The following is a 6095-nucleotide window of genomic DNA, read 5'->3' on the forward strand; positions in this document are numbered from 1 at the left end:
CGATCTGTTCAGTTCAACGCTTAAAACACAACTACTTAATGTTGCCATTCGTAACTCTATTTATACCCAAAATCTCCTTGGTCTAGAAATAACTAGAACATATGGCAACCTCTCGAATCTATGCAGCGAACACACAGACACACATTCGCACTAAGCGAACAACCATACTCACATACATACAAGTAGACAAGCACAGTAATGACGTAATTACAACAACAAACAACTACACGAAATACAAGAAGTTGGAACTAAACGATAATTACATTATTATGGCAAAACAAACAAAAGAACATTAACAAAAGGTAATGTAACGACTAGAATGATGAAGAGAGTTCTACATGGTAGTTGTTGTTGCTTAAATAAAGTAACTGCGTAATACAAACTTTACGTTATAATTCAAATTTTTAAATTAACGGAAATTAAACTAAACTAACTTAAACCTATCAGTTACATTCGTAACAATACTTTGGGTAATAATTTCGGAATGAAGTTATGCTAGAAAACTACAAAATTTGCTCGTTCCAATATTTTTTACTACGATAAATTAGTAGATTCTTGCAGTACTGGAACAGACCAATTATTTATTATTGTAAAACTTTTTGACTTTATGTGTTTTCGTTTACTTAAAATATTTACAAATTGTTACTGGATGTTGTTCGTTTACTCTTCAGTACAATGCAAAAGACCTTAGTGGTTTACAAGAAGTTACTGGACTTGTACAAATTTGTACAAATTATTGAGTAAACGAACATACCTTTTGTTGTAACAAATTGCAAATTCATATACCTTTTTAAATGTACAGTTGGTGGCGTGAATAGGTTTTCATAGTTTGATTTTTTCATTCTCGAGCAAATACTCGATCGAATCGAATGTCGTAATTAGGCCCCTGGGTACATAAGCTGACTTACTGATTGCCTTGCTTTCCTGCTTCATTTCTGATATAATAAAAATAAAAGAATAAAGAAGGCCGATCAAATTTCGTACTGGGTTGCCCATTTCTGTTTTATTCTTTTATCAGAAGCAAGCAAGGTAAGCAGGCGAGGCAGCTTATTAGAGTTGTGTAGTTCCGGAACGAACTAGTTCCAAGGAACTATTCCGGACAAGGAACTGTTGGAACTATATCCAGCTCTTGCATTTATATAGTTCCTTTAGTTCATAAAGTTCCTTTCGCTCTACTCGTTCCTATAATTTAACGGAGCCATCGATCTTTCTTCTTTGCTGTTTATTCGCTGTAATTTATTTATTTGTATGTCAATTCATCCACAAAACTATTAAACATTTCGGTCTTGGGAATATTTGGAACGAAGGAAACTAAAGGAACAATGAAAGAGAAAGATTCGTTGAACTATATCGGTCTTGGAACTATTTGGAACGCAAAGAACGATGAATGAGAAGGATTCGTTGAACTATATCGGTCTTGGAACTATTTGGAACGAAAAGAACGATGAAAGAGAAAGATTCGTTGAACTATATCGGTCTCGGAACTATTTGGAAATATGGAACTATATTAAGGAATTAGTTTCTTTTAGGAAAAGGAACTAGAAAGATCGATCCGCTCCGGGAACTAGATTAAGTTAGAACAATAAACACCTGTTTCACATGCCGTATTGTATGTTGCCACATATTAAAACATTCGTTTATTTTGTTTTAATTACAAAGCATTTTACAATTAATTGCTGTTATTTCACATTTCTATTGGTAGAAAGGTTTTAAAATAATAAAAAAAGTTTTTTTTTTGAAAATAACTATAAAATAAAGTTATGCAAAGCATTATAAGATTCAATTACAATGGGGCAACACACAATATAACTTCCCAGCGAAAAGTTTGCCTCCAAAGAGGCAGTTAAATGATATGTACAAGTGATTTGGAAGTGCATCAAATTATGCATTTTCACTCATGATTTTTACAAGGGAGTGACCCCGGAAAGAGGCACTCCATTGCACCGCATTTTAACTGACCCTTTGGCATTGCATTTTAACTGAACCTTTGGCACTGCATTTTAACTGACCCTTTGGCATTGCATTTTAACTGACCCTTTGGGGTAGAATAGGAGGCAGTCCAGAGCACGTATTTTGAATAACAAAATAAAATGCATTTATTATTTGTGTAAAACAAAAATATTAATAACTTTATTAAATTAACACAAATTATGAAAATTCTCTATTGAATTCAATCGCAAACATGTGTGTTTCCGCCACTCTTCATTTAATCCAAGCTTAAGTGCTTTTGCTTCATCTGCTAAATGGGTTTGATATTGTGTTCCCATCACCAGTTAAAGATTTCGACATGTACTCCAACAGCACTCCATTGGGAAATTTTCTTCTCGTTAGTTACCGGAAAAATGTTCACTAATTAAATATTATTTAGTTTGTATTAACAAATGTTTGGAAATATTAACACGATTATCTCTTTTTGGAAATGTATTCCGCTGCCTGTAGAGATATACAAACTGATTTATGTACATGTAGGGATCTCTAACAACTGCTAATAAAATGTAGTGAACGGAGTGCCTTTTTCACGACTCTGTTTGCACTGAATCCGGATGCTGTTAAATTGTGAGGAATTGGAGTGCCTTTTTCACGAATCCGTTGAATTGCCTCCGGATGTTGTTAAAATGTGCCAAATGGATGTGATTCTTTGGATTGCATCCAAATGCGGTTAAAATGTGAGGAATGGAGTGCCTTTTTCACGACTCCGTTTGAACTGCATAAAAACATACCGTGAAAGAACTAGTCCACATTGCACTACTTCCAATTTATTTTGCTGGGTTAAATTAAAATATGGCAGCATTTCATTTGCATTTACGAAAATTCGAAATAAATCTCGCATTTTTTGCTTTTCCTTCTTCCATTAGAATAAGGCGAGTAAGTGAAGGCGACAAATTTATCACTAGTGAAATTTTTCATTGGCGAATATTGAGAATAAGGCTAATAATAATAAATTAATACAATGAATTATGCGTCAATAAATGTCACTGTAGAAACTTTTCGAAGTGCAATACCTTTTATGAATATGCTATTTAAAGAACAGAACTATTTCTTGAAAAAAAAAGGATTTTATTGGAGTTGCTTCTATTTTTGACTAATATCTTATTCAGTAGATAAAAGCTACATAGCAATGTACATGATGAAAATAGTACGAACATGTTTATATAGCAAAATGCTGTTCTCATCACAACTTCGAGCAGTATTTCTATCAACTTGGACAATGTTACAACGGATTAAAACACCTTATGCAAGGGTATTTTCAAATTGTGGCTGATTTCCGTTCGTCAGATTCTTTGTAGTTTTTAAACTTCGTCAAAATATTTCAAATGCACACTCATGCCTTGTTCCTCGAAAACGCAACTAAATGCATCAGAAATAAAAATGATAAATATTTGATTTTTACCTGCGTTAAAAATTCGCAATTGTGACGCTTTAAAATACATACGGGTATGTGATGGAAGACGATTCGACTCGTTTTGCCATAAATCGAAATCGTATATCTCTAGTTTTGGTGAATATTTTAATGAATTTGAAAACGGATTTTAAAAATATTATTAAAATAAGGGGCTTTTGCGAAGCAAAACCATAAATATCATCAACGGCACTCCGATTATATACCATTTCGATTCTGCAAATCGAGTCGATTCGGTTTTCATCACATACCCGATAGATTCGCAATTGTTAAGTATTACGGCGTTATATACTTCAGATATTTGCAGTCATTTTCCAAGCATCTGACGGTACGGAAGTCAGCCTGTAATATATTTTTATAAAAATAAAAAAACATACATAGCAACAGCCATCTTTTAAGAACGGGTTAAATCTTGGGTCGAAACCTAAAACATTGCGTGTGCGTTCAAAAAAAAAAAAATACATATATTTGGAATTGAAATACATGTATGTTTTTTTTTTTTGAACGCACACGCAATGTTTTATCTTTCGACCTTACACCTTTTCTTTTTGGACTTTTTCGAACATTTAGTAATGAGAATTGTTGTTGTTCATTGTCTATTTTACACCCGTTCAAGCTGTCGACTGCATTCTTTTTAAAAGAAACCATATTTTTATTTTTTTATATAAAAGATATTTTAGTTTATTTTCTTATTTTTGTATGTGCCACAAAATGATATTTTAACACATTTTTTATATATTTTTTGTTCAATATTGTTTTTTTTTAGTATTTAATGGAAATCCACAAAAAACATCATGTGCATTCAGACGGTTTCCATTTGTCATTTATATTTTTTTATATAAAAAGTTTTTGTTAGCTAATTAAATTATTATATTATATTTGTATTTCAAACAATAGCATAGGAGAAGACATTTTACAAAATCACGATGATTAATTAACATTGCTGTTGTTGTGTGAGTCCTTTCCGTATGAGAAAATTTTAAAACATAAAGAGTTCATTTCTATAAAAAGGTTTTTTGTTCTTATAGGAAAAAGAAATATTAGCGCAAATATATTCCACATATGTAATAGATAACATTTTGTTATAGTATATTTTTAATATGAATAAATAAACCAACCATCATCATCGTACCTAAATACACATGGATGTTCATATATATTTTTTTATTATGAACCATAGATGATTTATAAAAAATTTTTAAATTTTTTTTTAAATTCAAATACTTCATGTTGAATGTGTGCGGCAGGTGCAATGACATTTTGCTAATTAAAAAGTAATCTGAAATGTATTATCTATTTTGAATTAAAATTGCAATAAATCGAAAAATTTGAATTAAAAATAAAAAAAATCGAATTGGAAACAAGTCACAGTATAATTTAGAGCTTTTGGACCATTATTGCCAGGAAGCAGGGACTTACCAATTTCGAAAAGAACCATTTGCTTGCTGCGCACAAGAAGACTGGTACTGTCATCTTTTTATCAGATATAGGTCCCATTACTATGCTTAAATTTGCCAAAAACGTCTCATGGCCTGACAAACCTAAAGGCATCGGAACATAAACACATTCTTGGCATAAAGTCATTTCTAGTAAAAGACTGCAAGTTTAATTTTATTAAGAACGGATGAAAGTGGCGTTTTCTACTGTAGATTATGTAGAGATTCAGGTACTGGGTAGATATGCGATAAATACGCAAACCTTCTTAACAGACATATATCTCAATATAATTGTTCCACAAACATTCTAGAGGGGGCAAGGACGACTCTCATAACTTATTGATATGAGATTCATATTAGCTCAATGATACCTACTATTTATAGCCAAGTCCTTAAGACATGTAGAGATGTTTCACATAGCTGAAATATTCAGCAAATGTCGCCAACATTGCACCGTTGAAAAATTTTTTGGTCTGGAAATCGAACACGGACATTCAGCGTGCCAGATGACAAGAAAAACATTGGAATATTGCTGGGTATTTTCTTCCACATCTTCAAATCTATTCAGTATGCATTCGGATTACAGTAGGATTCATCACTGAGCACTGTCCCATCAAAAACTTTAGGGGGACGAAAGCAATAGTATCTAGTGAAGGATGTAGTGTTATGTTAGGCTTTTAGATGATTTTAACATTTCTTACCTACGTCTCTCCTATGGACACATTTGTCTCTTTCCTCGAAGTATTTTTGGATAAATAATTTATCACTTCTTACCAATTGCAATTGTCCCTTTTATGTAGACCAGTCATAAGCACGCCTTTTCGAAAGCGTTGATCACAATTCACATGATGGATAGGATCGATAGGATTCATCTACTTTATCTGCGATTTTTAAACCCCACATATCTTCTTAATATACTATGTGCCGTACTTTCCTTTACAAATATGTACAGCCGTTACAGAATTTTTTATTAAAAATGAGTTTATGAACCAACAAACTGTCTTCGCAAACAAACTAGCGCTTACAATTGTTAGAGTGTATATGGTGCAAGGGAATGAAAGAACCAAGGTCTAGGAAAGAACTAAATTCCGAACACTGGAACCACAAAAATATAATGCTATCTTTTCAAAACTCTTAACTTTTGAATTCATCTTTTTGTTGTAAAAATTACAACACACGAGATATTTCCAAAAATAGCGATATCGCCAATATAATTCAAGGAATTGAGCTACTGATTCTTATATTAATATAAAAAAATA

The 6095-nt window shown here is 32.2% G+C and overlaps 1 protein-coding gene across 1 annotated transcript in view; it reads right to left on the minus strand.

Annotated features, from left to right (window-relative positions):
• Orc6 (Origin recognition complex subunit 6) overlaps window positions 1-6095 on the minus strand; it is a 213059-nt gene that overhangs the window by 44213 nt on the left and 162751 nt on the right. The gene's annotated exons all lie outside the window — the stretch shown is intronic.

This window comes from Musca autumnalis, unplaced genomic scaffold (genome assembly GCF_047663935.1).
Source record: "Musca autumnalis isolate F117 unplaced genomic scaffold, ASM4766393v1 scaffold_5, whole genome shotgun sequence".
In the NCBI taxonomy this organism is placed as follows: domain Eukaryota; kingdom Metazoa; phylum Arthropoda; class Insecta; order Diptera; family Muscidae; genus Musca; species Musca autumnalis.